Source organism: Pelophylax lessonae, assembly GCF_965119305.1.
Source record: "Pelophylax lessonae genome assembly, chromosome: 4".
NCBI classification, from domain to species: Eukaryota; Metazoa; Chordata; class Amphibia; order Anura; family Ranidae; genus Pelophylax; species Pelophylax lessonae.
The window spans coordinates 538,072,618-538,091,812 of record NC_138771.1 but is presented as its reverse complement, the minus strand read 5'-3'; the positions used below and the strand labels follow the sequence as shown (position 1 = coordinate 538,091,812).

At 43.8% G+C, this 19,195-nt stretch overlaps 1 protein-coding gene across 1 annotated transcript in view; it reads left to right on the top strand.

Moving 5' to 3' along the window:
• Positions 1-19,195, top strand: part of ARHGAP25 (Rho GTPase activating protein 25) — a 180,176-nt gene that overhangs the window by 54,906 nt on the left and 106,075 nt on the right. The window lies entirely within an intron of this gene.

Below are 19,195 nucleotides of genomic sequence, written 5' to 3'. Positions count from 1 at the left end.
TGGTGGCAAAACCTTTGATGGCAATCACAGAGGTAAAATGTTTCTTGTAGTTGGCCACCAGGTTTGCACAGATCTCAGGAGGGATTTTGTCCCACTCATGTTTGCAGATCCTCTCTAAGTCATTAAGGTTTTCGAGGCTGACGTATGGTAACTTGAACCTTTAGCTCCCTCCACATAATTTCAATGACGTTAAGGTCTGATGACTGGTTAGGCCACCTCAGGACCCTAATTTGTTTCTCCTTGAGCCACTCCTTTGTTGCCTTGGCCGTGTGTTTTGGGTCATTGTCATGCTGGAATACCCATCCATGACCCAGTTTTAATGCCCTGGCTGAGGAAAGGAAGTTCTCATCCAAGATTTGACCATACATGGCCTCATCCATTGTCCCTTTGATGTGGGGAAGTTGTCCGGTCCTCTTAGCAGAAAAACACCCCCAAAACATAATGTTTCCACCTCCATGTTTGACGGTGGGGATGGTGTTCTTGGGGTCATAGGCAGCATTCCTCTTCCTTCAAACAGGGCGAGTTAAGTTGATGCCAAAGAGCTCGATTTTGGTCTCATCTGACAAACAACACTTTCACCCAGTTCTCCTCTGAATCATTCAAGTATTAATTATCAAATGTCAGATGGGCCTGTACATGTGCTTTCTCGAGCAGGGGGACCTTGCGGGCACTGAAGGATTTCAGTCCTTCATGGCGTAGTGTGCTATCAATTGTTTTCTTGGTGACTGTGGTCCCAGCTGCCTTGAGATCATTGACGTAATTCTCCCGTGTATTTCTGGGCTGATTCCTCACCATTCTCATGATCATTGGAACTCCCCGAAATGAGATCTTGCATGGAGCTCCAGACTGAGGGAGTTTGACAGTTATTTGTGTTTCTTCCATTTGTGAAAAATTGTATCAACTGTTGTCTCCCTCTCACCAAGCTGCTTGGTGTAGGTCTACAACAGTGGTAATGAATTAAAATTCATGAGGGTCCAGTAGGTAAAATTTTCTTCCAACCGAGGTCCGAATCATATGTTTGGCTCTCAATGGCACCTCTGCACAATGCGCAAACGTGTCGCGTCTTTACGAGTGCCACATCACATGGTGCCACAGTACCATGCAGCTTGGTACGGCGCAATTAAAAAGAAAAAAAAAAAAAGGTCAGGGACTTATTTTTCTGCGTTTCTGCTTACAAGGCAGCCCACTGAAAAAAATGGGCCGCCTACACGCGTTACGCAATAATGTGAACCTAGTCTACAATCCTTCACATCACAATCCTTTTTATTACATCAGTGTTCTAAGTCCCCCTGTACATCATCCCCCCTTCACATTACAGTCCTCAGCCCTTCACATTTTTGTCAGCGGCCCCCCTTTATATCACCCCTACTTTAAATTGCAATTCCAAGCCCCTTTCATATCACCCACCCTTCACATTCCTTTTCTCGCCCCCTTTATAGTACCCCTCCTTCACATTGCAGTCCCCAGCCCCCCTTCACATTCCTGTCCTCATCCTATTTATAGCACCCCCCCTTCACATAACTGTCCCCCCCTTCATAGCACCCCTTCACATAACTGTCCTCCCCCCTTTATAGCATCCCCCTTCACATAACTGTCCTCCCCCCCCTTTATAACACCCCTTCACATAACTGTCCTCCCCCCTTTATAGCACCCCGCTTCACATAACTGTCCTTACCCCCTTTATAGCACCCCCTTCACATAACTGTCCTTACCCCCTTTATAGCACCCCCCTTCACATAACTGTCCTTACCCCCTTCATAGCACCCCCCTTCACATAACTGTCCTCCCCCCTTTATAGCACCCCCCTTCATATAACTGTCCTCCCCCATTTTATCGCACCCCCTTCACATAACTGTCCTCCCCCATTTTATCGCACCCCCTTCACATAACTGTCCTCCCCCATTTTATTGTGCCCCTCCTTCACACTGCAGTCCCCAGCCCCCCATTAACATTCCTGTCCTCACCCCCTTTATAGCACCCTCAGACACTCCTGTGCTCATCTCCTTTTTTTTTAAACCCACCTTCACACTGCAGTCTCCAGCCCCCCTTCACATTCCAATCCTCACCCCCTTTGTAGAACCCCATCCCCCTTCATACCGTATCACTCCTTTACTTTTCTGCCTCTTTGATATGACCCCTCTTTCCCCCTTTACATTAGCAGTGCCTCTTCCCTGTCCTACCTTAATCAGGGCAGCATGGCTGACATCGGAGGCACAGCAGCTGACCTCGAAAGTGCAGCAAAGGGATGCACAGAGGGCGGGACCTGCCCCAGGTAACTGATTGGTTGCTAGAATACAGGGCAGTTCTAGCAACCAATCAGTTAACTGTACCAGCCCCCGTCCTCCGTGAATCACTGCGCTGCTCCTCCGATGTCAGCTCTGTAAAGACAGAGCTGCAGCTGCAGCGGCGGCGGCAGAGGGAAAAAACAGATCCTAAATTGCGCGACCGCTGCGGGGCCGGAATGAACATTAAATGGGTCCGGACTTGTCCCACGGGCCGCCATTTAGTGATGCCTGGAGTATAGCATCAAGTCAAATAAACTCCTGGGATATTTATCTGGTCAGTTAAGTAGCAGAGGGGGCTGTTAATCAGTTTCAGCTGCATTGGTGTTAATGAAATCCAATCAAAAACAGCAATGGTTTTGCAGGTGGAGGCCACTGACATTATTTTTTCCTACTCATCTTTTCTGACTGTTTTTCACTAGTTTTGCATTTGGCTAGGGACAGTATAGAGGTTGCACAGGCAGTCCAACTCCCTCAGGATGGCACATCAATACGTACTATTGCCAGAAGGTTTTCTGTGTCTCCCAGCACAGTCTCAAGAGTGTGGAGGAGATTTCAGGAGACAGGCAGTTACTCTAGGAGAGCTGGACAGAGCTGTAGAAGGTCCTTAACCCATCAGCAGGATCAGTATCTTCTCCTTGGTGCAAGGAGGAACAGGATGAGCCCTACAAAATTACCTCCAGCAGGCCACTGATGTGAATGTCTCTGACCAAACAATTAGAAACAGACTTCATGAGGGTGGCCTGATGGCCCAATGTCCTCTAAGGGGCCCTGTGCTCACTGCCCGGCATCTTGGAGCTTTATGGGCATTTGCTATTGAACACCAGAATTGTCAGGTCTGCCACTGGCACCCTGTGCTTTTCACAGATGAGAGCAGGTTCACCCTGAGCACATGTGACAGGCAAGAAAGGGTCTGAAGAAGCTGTGTAGAATGTTATGCTGCCTGTAACATCGTTCAGCATAACCAGACTGGTTGTGGGTCAGTGATGGTCTGGGGAGGCATATCCATGGAGGGACACACAGACCTCTACAGGCTAGACAATGGCACCCTGACTGCCATTGGGTATTGGGATGAAATCCTTGAACCCATTGTCAGACGCTACACTGGTGCAGTGGGTCTTGGGTTTCTTCTGGTGCATGACAGTGCCCAGCCTCATGTGGCAAAAGTATGCAGCCAGTTCCTGGAGGATGAAGGAATTGATGATACTATTGAATAGCCCCCATGCTCGCCTGACCTAAATCCAATATAATACCTCTGGGACATTATGTGTCTGTCTCTCCGACACCGCCAGGTTGCACCTCAATCTGTTCAGGAGCTCAGTGATGCCCTGGTCGAGATCTGGGAGGAAATACCCCAGGACACCATCTGTCATCTCATTAGGAGCATGCCCCGACATTTTCAGGCACAAATAGAAACACGTGGGGGGCCATACAAACTACTGAGTGCCATTTTGAGTTGCTGCAATGAAATTTCAGCAAAATGGACTAGCCTGCTGAATAATATTTTCACTTTGATTTTGGGGGTGTCTTTGAATTCAGCCCTCTGTAGGTTGATAATTTTAATTTTCATCAAACGATGTGGCATCTTTTAGTTCCTAACACATTACCCAGTCCATATCAGTATAGATATCCAGCATGATATTTTTCCCCATTGAGATCTGATGTGTTTTCAAAGTGTTCCTTTAATTTTTTTTAGCAATGTATAGAAGTAGAACTCCACTTTGTGTGCACCAAAAGCCTTTGCAAACTGAAATATTACCTTGTAAAAGGGGGTATAGACAAGACCATTCATCCTGCACAGGGAGAGGGAGCAGCAGTGACTGGTCTTTATTACAGGAAGCTCCTGTAGAAAAGCACAAATGTCACACTGTATTACTACACAGATCTGGAAGAAAAACACAAGATCAAACCAAGATACAAGGTAGAATACACAGACTATACACATATAAAGTTTTATTACCTATATCGGCTAAGAATTCATCTTTTACTCATATTGCTTCACTTTGCACATCATCATAGCTCTTATCTTTGTTTAATATTAGTGCTAAAAGTATAAATCTGAATATTTTAATGGAACAGTTTATCAGGTTTTTTAAAATTAAAACCAAAAACATCACAATGCCTGATAGCTGAGTTACTTTCAAGGTAGTCAGAAAGGGGTAGAAAATGATATTAGCTGGTTGGTTGTCATGCGTTACTGCACTTTCCATGAGCCTGTAATTTAAGTATGAGATTTATCCAGCATGTAAAGATGTTATCTAACATCTACAAGCTTGCTATTACTAAGTCCTCAAACTAATGCCAAAGAACATGCTGGAAAATAGTTACTAGTCTGAATATAGAGCACTAAATGGACAGGAGGATATCAGAAGCAATTGAACAGTTTGTATGTTGTTCTGTTTCCCAGGGTACCAGTTCTCTGGCTTCAGCTCAACAATCTGCTCTTCATGTTTCTGGAACCTGAACTATTATAGTTACCAATTCCAACACCATGGTTTTCATTGAATGTGGCATTAAGCAAAGTATTTTCCTTTCCTATCATGGTAATATACAGCAGTTAAAAGGGGGCTCTGATTAAAAGTCATGTATCAGCAATGGATAAATGCTGATAGATGTAATACACAGCTGGCTTCTGATATCTGAAACCCTCTCACCACCATGGTTTCGAAGTGCTCATGCTGCAGAGGGAAGAAACCTTTGACCTCCCAATTAGTTGCTGACAGCTTCTGCAGCCAGAAGTGGGAATGCGCCTTGGCCGGTTAAAAAAAAAAAATGGAGGCTTCCTATGAGGAGATAGAGTAGTCCCTGCACTTCCCCTACTCCTCAGGAAACTCTCCCTGCTGCTATGCACTGTCCCTGTCAGATGGGGATCCTGTTTCTACATCAGCTATTTGTATGAAGCACACCAAACCCGGAAGCCAGAGTCTTAAATAGACTCTACCCTGACCCAAGATGGCCACTGAAGTCATGTGGGGCACCAGCATGTGGGTGGGGGCCTATTCCCCTTGCATGTGGGGATACCTTCATCGTGTACGCTGCTATCAATGTCCTGGAGCAGGTGGGGCTGCGTTCATGTGAAAGTCAAACATTATGGTGGTAACCCCGGCTTAGAGATGAGCGGTACACTGTGCAGTAGTTGAATGTACAGGGTCCCTCTATAAAACATGTTGTCCGGTGGTAGTACACACCTTCCTTGATGTATGAAGTGCATTTAAGAGGGACCCTGCTGAGCCTGTGCCCGCTTCACAAGTCCACCTCACTCCGTGACAGAATGGGGTACCCCCAAGCACCTAGCGCAGACCTCATGCAATCACTTATCTCTTTCTCTATCCTGTACTGGCTAGGTAGGTAGATAGGGTCTTGGGCCCTGTAACTTTTTGGGAAAATTGACTGCTAGGGAGGGAGTCAGAACACCGACCCCCTTACTACCTGAAAACTTGTCACCTTCGCCAGGTACCACACTTTCTGCCTGGCTGCTATACCTTCCCACCAGTTCATGGTTACCTATAGCAACTGTTCTTTGACTCCAATTTTCCTGCTGTGCTAAACTTTCATAGTGGCCTTACTTCGTACCCCATATGTACTTTACAGGCCCTATTCTTTTTATATGCCCTATGTTACCATGCACCCCTTGAATAACTTCAGACCAGGCTTACAGTATTTTAAAAGCTTTTACTGAAACTCTTCTTTTGGTCATGATTCCAAACAACTGAAATGCCATTCCATCGCTAACTAACTGGCTGAGACTACCCAGGGATACCTTAAAAAGGTATACGTTTATGATTGGTGTCCTTCAACAACTTGGCAGATGCGCCGATGTTGCCGTCTCCATGGGACTACATGGCGCAGCAGCCCCTTCTCAGTATCCCACGAGTGGAGACGGCTCTCTCTGGAGATTACATCCTTAGGCTTGGACAACTCTTCTTCCCATGCAGGCAGCTCTCTCTAGGACTCAGCCTTCCCCTCTTAATGTATGCACAAGGAAAAAAGGCAGGGCCCAAAAAGCCCGGGAAAGGAGCGCAAACCCATTCCCAGCCGAGCAAGCTAATTATCTTGATAAAATAAAAACCTTAATTGTAGGGCAACCTACCTAAAAGTGTCTAGACAGCAGTTTCCTTAGTGACCACAGGAAGTCATAGAGGAACCAAGTTCCTTTACAACTTCCTCCCCCTTCTGCATTGCTGCTCGGTCAAGTGCCACCGATAGTGGGAAATACAGACTGCACCTGCCTGCACTCCCCCCGTTTGATAGATGCTGCCCTCTGCATCAAAACACAGTAAAGAACAACACATAACTGCATAAAACATAATTAGGGCAATACAGTCAGCATTTGTCATTGGGGGGGGGGGGAGGGAGGGGGTTGTGTATGGTGCAAGCTGCACACTCCCTACAAGCTTGTTGCACCCATTCCATCAGTCATGGACAAAAGAAACATCTCCTGACCTGCGACTGATGGAGCACAATTTGTATAATGTCCTGCTATTCGATGGGGATGCAGGCCTGCCAGTATAGGACGTTGCCCCGTCACACTGCCTCATGTATGCACTAACTGCGTCTGGTGACTTCTGACACTCCTGAGATGGTCTTACGCACCTAGAAGCACTGTACTTGCACGAGACCAGGATCCTTCTGATCGATCCTCGAGTGTGTGGATCTCAGCAGTCCCTGCCTGGGAGTCCAGCTGCTGCTCCTGGAGAGTGTGGGAAGAGGCCACTGCAGGCAATACTTGTGCCACCTCCAGATCCTTTAGACTCTGGTGCTATCTCCTGAGTAGCAGAAGAGGGCATCCACGTGCCTGTTGAACTTCCAATGTTTGTAGTGTACTTTATAGTTGAAGCTGGCCAGGGCAGCCGAACCACCTCTGTTCCAGCGCCCCCAACTTGCCCATTTATAGGTAGGTAACAGGGTTGCTATCTGTGTACCCTTTGACCTCTGCCCCCCATAAGGTATTCCACAAAAATTTCGGTGATGGCTCATCACCATACAACTGATGCCAATCTCCAGAGGCTCTTGAGCATCTGCAAGGAAACACATACAGAGAGAAATGTTATAAACGCTAACATTTTTTCTAAATTGTTTCTGAAATGGTAGTTGCCTGGCTGTATATAGCTTTAATACTTTAAACCACAGAGGCTAAATAAAGTATTCAGCTGAAGTCAATACAGAACCCTTGGTCTACTTTCTCTTAAAAGAGATCTATAGTCACAGTATATACTTTTAATTAATAACATTCCTATTGTAATAGCAATACAAACAATAGTTATTTTTGACAGTCTAATAAGAGCTTGCCTTTCATGTTGTGAGTGCGGTCTGTCTGCAGGCCATCTTTTTCCACAACTTCCTGGATTCCCTGCATGCTTTGCAGCTTTTCCTCTGCCATTTACTTACAATTTCTAAGGACTACATACTGCATGGTACATTGCTGATTGCAAGCAGTGATTCCAGGACTGACTCCGCTTCCTGAACTCTCTCCTCTCAGCACCTCTGTAGTTCAGAAGGCAGGTTCTGTGAAATGTGGGACACGGCAGTGCTTTCTCATGGGACATAGTAAATATGTGTCACAGAATTCATGGATGTAAATGTTTGGGGATATTCACAAAGTGAGTTTACAAACTTCAAGTTTGTTCAGATTAACAGGAGTAGGCTACAAATAATTGAATCACAAATGCTGGTTGGGTTTGGGAACGTTGGTTGTTTTTAGAACAGATATGCAAGTTTTACACTACTATTAAGTGAGTGTTATTTTTATTATTTAGTAAACCCGGTTGAGATCTCTACACTATGAGAAGTGTCTCTTTTGTCCCTTTATGAGATTCATTAAGTCCTGGTGGAGACGTTCGAGTCAGTTGCGGAGGAAAAATCTGATAATGGATATTCCACTGGTTGCTGCACACTGCGTATTTGACCTTGAGGGTCTGGAGTAGAGGGTAAGAGGCAGTGTGATCGGTGGTGGTTTCTTCACGCATATGCTATTTAGCTGCACTCCAATATGTTATTTCCTCTGGACATCTCCTATGGATTTCTGATGATATGGACTTTTATGTTTTTTAGTTTTGATTGTATAGCGCTGCACCATTACTCCCCTTTATTTACTCACAGTGTTGTCCAACAATATTATGCCAGCAGCTTAATTAGGGATTGTGTATAGGTTGTATATACTTTTTACCAAGTGCAGCAGATACATAATTGTTTTACTATTTGAAATACAAAGTGGAAATTAATATATGATTTTACATTTTACCAATAAAGACTGTTTTATTCTTCTAAGCGCTGGGCGGGTGGTTGGGGTTTTAAAGCATCAGACACCTTTCTCTTTTCTATTACCAATAAAGATGCTTTAAATCTTAGACTAAAATCTATTCAGTCCACATTCCATGTGCAATGAAATGAATACTCCTTTTTCATTGGTGGAAAAAGGAAAGGATCAAAATCTGTTCTCTGCAGAGGTTTTTTAACAAACACCACTATTACTTGTAAATGCTCACTGGTTACCTGTTGACTCTTTGTCTACTGAATATGTCTAATTTGTGTTGGTGGATTGACCAGCTACTGTATACATACCCTGCAGACATGTAAACATTTTGGTGTAGCATTTGTATAAAAAAAAAATTATGTAGATAAACTAAAGTGTATCTGTGTAAAGTATCTAGACAGCTATTCCAACAACTGTCCCCCCTCTTTGAGGGCACATTCTTGGTGGGCGGGGACTCTAATATCACCCTAGACTCATCTCCAGATAAGATTCGTCCCCCGGATCTCAAAATTTGAAGCCCACAAAATTGGAAAATAGTCTACACAACGTGACTATACTCATTGCTCCCATGTCCAATTGGCATATTCGCGGATAGACCATGTCTTTACAACTGCAAAGTCCTTACCCCTCTGCATGTCCTCCAAGATCTTAGAGACCCTCTGGTCTGATCATTACCCGGTATTGGTCCTCCTCTCTTCTTTGCGATGCTCCATGGCCTCCTATACCTGGTGTCTGAATGAATCACACCTTAGCAATCCAGCCAATGGCCTTGATATCGAAATTGCTATGAAGGAGTACTTCTCCCTGAATAACCCAGCACATACCTCCCCACTGTGCACCTGGGCCGCTCACAAGACCACGGTCAGGGGTATGTTGATTTAGGTGGCTGCTAGGTATAAGAGACACTATAATCCTTTGCTGAAACAAAAAGAAGAGGACCTAGCTGCCCTACTCAAAGAACATAAACATAACCCCCAGTTGGATTTACGTAGTGGAATTGAGGCCGCTCGTTCGGAATTAAATGTTTGTCTTACTACAAAGGCAGAAAAACAATTGCGCTGGACACGGGCCAGGTTCTACTCCCAAGTGGACAAAACGTGTACATTTTTGGTGACAAGGCTAGCCCCTAGACATGGGCCAGGTTCTACTCCCAAGTGGACAAAACGTGTACATTTTTGGTGACAAGGCTAGCCCCTAGACACCCCCCTCCTCAGGTTCCCAAGCTTAGGAAACTGGATGGCACCTTTACCCAAAATCCTAACTCAAAATCCTATATATTTCAAGCCTACTGTACAAATATATATAACGACAAGAATTTTACTGGTCAGCAAGAGTGAGATGACTTTGTCGACCAGCTCCTCATTCCAACCCTAACAGACAAACATAGAGACCTTTTAGATAAGGAAATTACAGTAGAGGAGGTATTGGCGGCCATTATCAGGCCCCACTGGGCAAAAACGCCGGGCGGGGATGGGTTTATAATCCTATACTTTAAAAAAATGTGCTCCATTATTGGCCCCCTTTACAGCCATCAAAAAGGGTGGTCCAATAGAGGTAGACTCTAATAGAGCATTTATTACTCTCATCCCTAAACACCACAAAGACCACAGCGATGTAGGTAACTACCCCCTATATTCCTAATTAATACTGATCTGAAATGATTTACCAAAATTCTGGCAAATAGGCTGTTGTCGTTTTTAGCTAGCTACATACATTATGACCAGTGTGATGGGAGTCACTTTGGTTGGGGGGCCTTAGGAACCCAACTTACCTTCGAGAGGTTGGCAAATCCCTGGTTTAGCTCCCCAGGCCCCTCTCATGTGTATATCACCCTGTGTCTATTAGGGACACAGGGTGATCAAGGAAATGATAGACAGCTATTAAGAGACAATGGTGTGTATAAATTGTGTTCAATAAAGTAGTTGATGTTTTCAGACACATACAAACTATGTTATCGGCTAGTTTTGTATGTAGGGTGGCTGGAGAATCTGATATCTATGTTCAAGACTGGAGGAAGCCGTATACTGGCGGAAGCCCACAAACACAGTGTGGGTTGCGGTTCATTACAACCAGATGGGATTTTTGCCGCATGGATAGGCTGCTGACCAGTTCCATAGAGCAATTGATCTCATATCTGTACTACACTCCTCCCTGGGGCGGCGGAGCAAATAGGACTGGGATGCTACAGTCACTAGACATTGCTAAGGCTTTTGATTCATTCTCATGGCTCTTTTTTTTCCGGGTGCTGTCAAGATGGAACTTCAGTCCCAAGTTCTTGGCCTCGCTTCATTCATTACATAGCTCACCGGGTCTGATACCCATCTCGTTGGACACTCGGCAGGGATGTCTGTTATCTCCCATACTGTTTGTTACGTCAAAACCCAGACATTTTGGGGATAGAGAGTGGGGGGGGGGGGTGGGGGGTGGGGGAGGAGCAATAAGTGTGCTTCTCTTCTGAACCGTTTTGGGAAAATTTCAGGGCTTATAGTCATTTACGATAAATCAGAGGTGCTGAATATTAGTTTGCCAACCTTGATTTTACAGAGTATCCAGACCCAATACTCTTTAACAGGCAGAAGACATCCCTTTCCTATTTAGGAATCCGGCTGACCTCTAACCTTTCCTCTCTTTACAAGGCCAATTATCTCCCTTTGTTTACTAAGCTATTAGAAGATGTGCAGGCATGGTCTGACGTGTGTTTGTCATGGATGGGTAGAATTGCCTCTGTGAAAATGACAGTCCTGTCCAGGCTACTATATTTTTTTTGCACTTTGCCTATCCAGGTCCCTGTTAATGCCACACGACAGTTTCAATAAAAAATTCTCCAATTTATCTGGGGAACCAAAGGCCCCAGAATAGCACGGGCCACGATGTAGGCTCCTAAGGAAATGGGTAGACTAGGTGTGCCTGACTTTAGAAAACACTACGTAGCTGCACAGCTTACCCAATTATGCCAACTTCATAGCCGACACTATCGGCCAAGATTGGGTTTTCATAGAGGCCAAGGTGAGTTTCCTACTCACAATGGATCTTATCCTCTGAATTCCCCGGAAACAACGCAAGGCCATATTGAGCCCTACGCTGTCCCACTCACTACATGTGTGGGACTCAAGCTGCAGGAGATGGCCTCTGCATTCGGTACATATCCCTGTAGCCCCTCTTTTTGGCAACCCCCTGTTTCCACCATGGGTGCAATCTTATAGGTATGACTTGTTGCTGAAAAAGGGTTTGTACCATATAGGGGACTATTTTGACCACAGAGGCGTACACCCCTCTTCATATTTCACTGGAAATTTGAACAGGCCACCTACTGAGAGCCTCCACTTACAGTAAATTCACCACTTTCTGATAGACTATCCTTCCAGGTGGCATGGGAAAGGGACCGGTCCATAGCCCCTGAGGTGGAGGATTGGCATAAATGGAACATGCAGATTAATTTGGGTATTCTCAATTTTGCTCTGATTGAAGCAGGCTATAAAGTCTATGCCAGATGGTACTTGGTGCCAAAGCGACTGTCAAAAATGTATCCAGGCACCTCAGCCATATGCTTTAGGGGTTGTGGTCAGATAGGCATACCATTGTATGTATGGTGGACATGCCCTAAGGTTCGACGCATTTGGATGAGGGTTCACTCATTTATTTTTTCAGTCACGATGGTTAACATCACTAAAGAAGCAAGTTTAGCCCTACAAAATAAAGCTGTTGAAAATATTCCACGATTTACCCAGAACCTAATCTACTTTATGTTTTTAGCGGCTAAAATCGCTATAGCAACAGCGTGGAAAAGTCCTGTTATAGATATTGCATTAGTGAAACGGAAAATCGGGTGGATCATGTTCAATTAGAAAATCGTGAGTGTCCTATGAGATAGACAGTCCACTTTTGACAAAATATGGTCCCCTTGGCTTGCCTATTTACAGGTCCCAAATGAACGAAGCTGACTGTACGGATAATTATTAGAGGATCTCCGGACAGATTCACTTCCTTTTTCCTTCCCCTCTTCTTACCTCTTCTACTGTTCCCCTGATTCTAGCCAGCCTTGGCATCATGCTCTAACAGCTCTCTTTCTCTTTTCTTAGTTAAGCAACTCATTTATACAGTTGGGGAACTGGAGCCCCCTATGGGACCGTTTTATTGCTTGGTAATGGGAAATACTTAAGAAGTATAATCACTGGATTAAGGCCTTTCCGTTTTGTAGGCTTGTTTACAGTGATTACACTCTAGTGAGGTCTCAACCTCAAGATCCTTATGACTTTTTGTTCCATACTCCCATTTAAAGTGCAGTCGTCTGGACGGCTACCTAGACCTTGTTGTTCTATCTATCTTGTTGTTATATTCTATCTATAGCTCAATGCTTGTTTACTTTGTTTACTTATGTTGGTGACCATGTGTTTACCCGTGGCCTTATGGAAGACTTCGCCCTTCTATCCATCTACCAAACCTCCCTTTTTCTGTTTTGGTCGATTTTTCCCTCCCCCTCACTTATTTACCATTTCTTGTTGAATGTACAGAGCATGTGAGGATTGTTTGCTGTTCTGTGAAACACTCACTTACATCTTGCTCTTTTCAAAATGCTAATAATAGATATTGCATTTGTGAAACGGAAACTCACATGGATCATGTTGAATGAGAAAATCGTGAGTGTCCTACGAGATAAACAGTGCACTTTTGACTGTAGCTCAATGCTTGTTTACTTTGTTTACTTATGTTGGTGACCATGTGTTAACCCGTGGCCTTATGGAAGACCTAGCCCCTCTATCCATCTACCAAGCCTCCCTGTTTTTGATTTGGTCGATTTTTCCCTCTCCCGCACTTATTTACCATTTCTTATTGAATGTACAGAGCATGCGAGGATTGTTTGCTGTTCTGTGAAACACTCACTTACATCTTGCTCTTTTCAAAATACTAATAAAAAACGATTGAAACAGAAAGTATCTAGACAGGTTATACAGAATAAGAATAGTAACCAATAAAATGATAAACTGTTTTAAATGATGATTCGTCTAAGACCTAGCAAGTCCCGCATGTTTTAGCCAAATTTTCTTTGGATCCACATTCACTAGGCAAAATATATAAAGAGGCTTTCTGCAGGACAAATTCTGCAGAATTCTGATGAGCTTCCTGGTAATCATTGTGAAGCTCATAAACTTTATTTGTGCTGAATTCTAGTGTCTTAACATTTACACTAGGGGGCACACTATCTCATGTATTCATAAACAGGGGTTTTATTTTGTTCATCAGACTTTTTTGGAACGTACAATACTGTGCAAGGGTTTTAGGCAGGTGTAAAAAAAAATGCTGTAAATTAAGAATGCTTCAGAAATAGAGTTGATAGTAGTTTATTTTTTATCAGTTACCAATAAGGAAAGTAAATGAACAGAAGAGAGATCCAAATCATATGAATATTTGGTGTGAGTGCCCTTCAAACAGCATCAGTTCTTCAATTCTAGGTACTGTACAATTGCATACAGTTTTGTAGGAAACTCGGCAGGTAGGTTGTTCCAAACATCTTAGGGAACTAACCACAATTCTTCTGCCAATGTAGGCTGCCTTAAATGCTTCTGTCTCTGCATGTAATCACAAACAGACTCAATGATGTTGAGATGTTGAGATCAGGGCTCTATGAGGGGCCAAACCATCACTTCCCATGGCTCCTTGTTCCCCTTTACACTGAAGATAGTTCCTATATACATTAGCTATATGTTTGGGGTCATTATCCTGCTGCAGAGTTCTGGAAGTAATGGTTTGGCCCCCACATAGCCCTGATCTCAACATAATCAAGTCTGTCTGGCATTACGTGAAGAGACAGAAGAATTTTTAGCAGCCTACATCCACAGAAGATCTGTAGTTAGTTCTCCAAGATGTTTGGAAAACCTACCTGCCCAATTCCTTAAAAAACTTTATGCAATTATACAGTACCTTGAAAGATTGAACGGAAACTGATGCTGTTTTGAAGGCAAAGGGTGGTCACACCAAATATTGATTGGATTTGGATGGATGAATAGATTACTTTCCATTTTCTTAATTGATAAAATTAACTATTAACACTTTTATTTCTGAAAGCATTTCTAATATACAGCAGTTTCTCACACCTGCCTAAAACATTTGCACAGCACTGTATATCATGTGGCATATTTAAAGTAGAAAGAGGTGCGCGGGAGGCGTGTTCTAGGTGGACATCCATGGACGCTATCCCAGAACAACAGAGCCGCGCTGTAGCCATCTTTCGGCTATGGCGCAGTATTGAAGTCGTTAAAACAGGAGTGTTAGTTCACCTTTACAGAAAACAATCTAACACTTTACACACTCCACACCTATACCCTCCAGGTTCTGGCCTGGGTGGCCCCATAGTAACATATTCTTTGACTCATTTCAGTCTCCTCCCAATCAGAGGAAGCTTTGTATTCAGTGAAAAAATACAAGGCTTCTGCTAAATGGTGAAGATGCGGCAAAACTGATTCTATATCTGGCAGAAAAAGTAAAGTCTCTGGCACTGCTCCTGGAATACAGCACTGGTTGTACAGGGTTAGTTGATCTTTACACTTTTTCTGTAAATGTGAACTAACCCTTAAATAATTTGTTTGGGCAAGCTTGGACCAAACAAATTATCTGCATGCCAGAACGTGGACTGGCTGCTACTAAGGTTGTAATATAATCGGCGCTGTGTTCCAGCAGCAGTACCAGAGACTCATAGGTGTGCGCAGCCTATTGCATTAGGGTGTGCACCCCAAAGTTAAAATACACATGCATGTGTTTGCCTACATGTACATGGCCCCGATACATTACTCTCCCTGCTGGCAAAGTGAAATAGAAGTGTGTGGCACTTCTCTTATGGCAGAGCAGGTCCGAGGGAGATCTTTCCCATCTCCTCACTGGCAAACAGAGCGATAATGCTAATGTGCCCTAGGTGATTAGGGTGTGCCCAGGCACACCCGGCACACCCTGTGCGCACGCCTATGCAAAGACTTCCCCGTTACTGCCAGATATAGCCAGTTGGTTGTACCACATCTCCACCATTTAGGAGAAGCCTTGTATTTGTTTCAGTAAATACAAGGCCTCCTCTAAATGGGATAAGATTAAAATTAGTCAATGAATATGTTACTGTGGTGCCAACCAGGCCAGGAACTGGAGGAAAAGGACCAGTTCCTCACCAAGTACGATACAGACGCACTATTCTCTCTATAGCCACATAGAAGATGGTAGAGATGAAGGAGGAGGAAGAGGACACAATATCAATGCTCCACTCGGCACTTATACAGTACCTGCATGTGACAAGAGGTGGCAAAAGTTGGTTAATGAGGGTCGATATTATTTTTTTGGGAAGGGGGAATGGCATACAGTATCTCTTTATGTGACAACACTGAATAAATGACACTTTGCTACAATGTAAAGTAGTCAGTGTACAGCTTGTATAGCGATGTGAATTTTCCCCTCAAAATAACTCAACACACAGCCATTAATGTCTAAACCCCTGAAAACAAAAGTGAGTACACAACTAAGTGAAAATGTCCACATTCAATCCAATCAACTATTTTCCCTCCCCAGTGTCATGGGACTTGTTAGTGTTACAAGGTCTCAGGTGTGAATGTGGAGCAGGTGTGTTAAATTTGGTGTTATTGCTCTCACTCTCTCATACTGGTCACTGCAAGTTCAACATGGCACCTCATGGCAATGAACTCTCTGAAGATCTGAAAAAAAGAATTGTTGCTCTACATAAAGATGGCCTAGACCCTGAAACTGAGCTCCAGCATGGTGGCCAAGACCATACAGTGGTTTAATAGCACAGCTTCCACTCAGAACAGGCCTCGTCATGGCCGACCAAAAAAGTTGAGTGCACGTGCTCAGCATCATATTCAGAGGTTGTCTTTGGGAAATAGATCTATGAGTGCTGCCAGCATTGCTGCAGAGGTTGAAGGGGAGGGGAGGTCAGCCTGTCATTGTTTAGACTATAGGCCGCACATTGCATCAAATTGGTCTACATGGCTGTCGCTCCAGAAGGAAGCCCTTTTCTAAAGTTGATGCACAAGAAAGCCCGCAAACAGTTTGCTGAAGACAAACAGACTAAGGATATGGATTATTGGAACCATGTTCTGTGGTCTGATGAGACCAAGATAAACATATTTGGTTTAGATAGTGTCAAGCGTGTGTGGCGGAAACCAGGTGAGGAGCACAAAAGTGTGTCTTGCCTACAGTCAAGCATGGTGGTGGGAGTGTCATGGTCTGGGGCTGCATGAGTGCTGCCAGCACTGGGGAGCTACAGTTCATTGAGGGAACCATGAATGCCAACATGTACTGTGACATACTGAAGCAGAGCATGATCCCCTACCTTTGGAGACTGGGCCGCAGGGCAGTATTACAACATTTAAAATTGTCCCCAAACACACCACCGAGATGACTACTTTGCTAAAGAAGCTGAGGGTAAAGGTGATGGTCTCCAGACCTAAAACCTACTGAGAATCTGTGGGGCATCCTCAAACGGAAGGTGGAGGAGTGCAAGGTCTCTAACATCCACCATGATGTCATCATGGAGGAGTGGAAGAGGACTCCAGTGGCAACCTGTGAAGCTCCATGCCCAAGCGGTGAACTCCATGGCCAAGGGGGTTAAGGCAGTGCTGTAAAATAACGGTGGCCACACAAAATATTGACATTTTGGGCCAAATTTGGACTTGTTCATTTAGGGGTGTACTCACTTTTGTTGCCAGTGGTTTAGACAATAATGGCTGTGTGTTGAGTTTTTGGAGGAGACAGCAAATTTACTCTGTTATACAAGCTGTACACTCACTACTTTACATTGTAGCAGTTTAAAGTGTAATTTCTTCAGTGTTGTCACATGAAAAGATATAATAACATATTTACAAAAATGTGAGGGGTGTACTCACTTTTGTGAAATACTGTAAGTCACATAGGGCATAATTAGTCTGTAACATCAGCAGCCAGTTTTTTGTAGTCATTAGTATTCCAAGACTGGTTCATTTTATTAAAAGTGTGTTGCTATTAGGGTTTGACAATCCCCCCCCCCCTATTTTTTTAGGTATTTGTTTTATTAGTTTAGGCCAGACATACACTTTTTGGTTCCTTTTGGCCTGTAAATATACAATTGAAAGTATTTTTTTTTTTATAGCTTTTTAAAAAGTTCAAAATATACCTGTTGATTCTCCCAGACACTTCACAGCTGATAACTTCCTGTGCTCTGCCTGTGCTGACTGTTATCCATTATAGTATATTGTTCTCAGTTACTTCTGAGGAATACAGAACCACACTCCTCTATATTGTGGAGAATAGTAGAGGGGCAGGGTTCCATAGCACTTGTTTCTCTTGCCCCGATACAGCAGGGTGGGTGATCATTGTTATCCTAGTAAAGTAAGGTAATAAAAAAAAGTTAACGCAGCCATAACATCCTATTGCACAGACACAGTAGCTCATTCATTGCGGTTCTAGAGCCTATGGAGAGTTAGGCAGTCAGTCCTTTTCTGCCAAAAACATCTCTGAATCAGCATAGATTGGAGCGAGAGTAAGATTGACTTCGATAAGGAAAGGAAAGGACTTCAGAATATGACCATAGGTACACAGCCAGAGAAACAAGAAGCACCCCCAATAAATCCACTGTCCTTCTATCCAGTTGATAAAAGGAGAATGAGCCCACTGCCATGGGACTCCCGCAACTATGTACATGGAAAACTTAGGAAGAATCAGGAGAAAAGTGTACTCATGATAAAGTAAGCTGGAGTAAAGCAATCTTCGAGATTATAGAGCACAAACAGAATGTGCACGTTCCTGCAGTTATCAATGCATCCCTTAATTGTCCAGCTTGTTATCCTTTTCTGTGGAAACCAAAAGAACAGAGGGTAATGGTGGTGGTCAATTTTACCAGTAAATGTGGTAGTTCCTTATTTTTAATCCATACTAAAGAGTCCTTAGTGGCTGGGTCACACCTGAGGCTGTGCCACTGCTCTGGACCAAGAGAGTGCTCTGTGGCTAACTAACACGGTACACAATGCTCTGGGAACCTTCACAATCAGGTCCCCATGCCCGAAGGTCACATTCCAGGCAACAATTGCCCTATCTATAGGATGCTCTCAAATGGAGGCTTCAGAAACTGGGTCACACTAGAGGTTGTGTCACAACTCTGGACTTGGGGAGTAAACTGTGGTTAAGTAAACTAGTACTCAAAGAGTCTGAAAAGAGCCACTAGCAGAGCCCAGGGTCCAAAGGTCTCATTCAAGTATAACCCCACGATCTTCCAGCATGTCTTAGATAGCTGCCTAAAGAGCCCCACTCAGTAGCATGCCTAAATATTGATTTAATCTTGATTTAAGCCAAAAATTAAATAGAGAAAAAATGACTATTAAAAGAACTAGCAGAAAACTGAAGCCTGATGGGATCGAGAGGTGTTATACCTGGTTGGTCAAAGGCTTTTCATTGGCTAGTGTCCAATTCCTCCTTTAGGAAGCAGTAAAATTCAATTGTTTCTGAATAACGTAAGTCCCTTAATGAATGAGAAGGAAAAATACTTATTTTAAAGATATTGCTATTGAGAGAAATTAAGCAGTCATGTTACTATTTTGCAAAGGGGGTGCAAGTTTTAGCAGTACAAGCCCAGTACCCTTTAAAGCAAGGGAATTAAAAAGGGGCAAGCTGGGGGGATCTATGCTACTGGATC